Source organism: Ostrea edulis, chromosome 1 (assembly GCF_947568905.1).
Source record: "Ostrea edulis chromosome 1, xbOstEdul1.1, whole genome shotgun sequence".
Taxonomy (NCBI): domain Eukaryota; kingdom Metazoa; phylum Mollusca; class Bivalvia; order Ostreida; family Ostreidae; genus Ostrea; species Ostrea edulis.
Window position 1 is genome coordinate 27374484 of NC_079164.1, and position 380 is coordinate 27374863.

Here is a 380-nt window from a genome sequence, read left to right on the forward strand (position 1 = left end):
TGCAGAACCACAATATTTATGTTACTGTTCGCAACTAAAGAGAGTAATCTGGAAACATCTGTACTCGTATATCACTGGTTTTTACATCCTCATCTCAGTAGCAACTCATATGTTCATTCATCATAATAATAAACTCAAACAAGCTTATTTCCCGGTTGCTGTTTATTAGTGGGATTAAAATCAATCATGTTCCACATACTGCAGCCATCTGATGAACATTTTGAAAGCGTTGAAAGAAACAGTCTCCACTTTTAACTAAATGCTTAGATTATTACTTCCCAAAACCCACGAATTCGACTTATGGCTTCCATATCAAAAGCTGCCATTGTCACAGAAATTTGACTTGATGAATGAAAAGTGAAGAAAACGAATAGCGATCA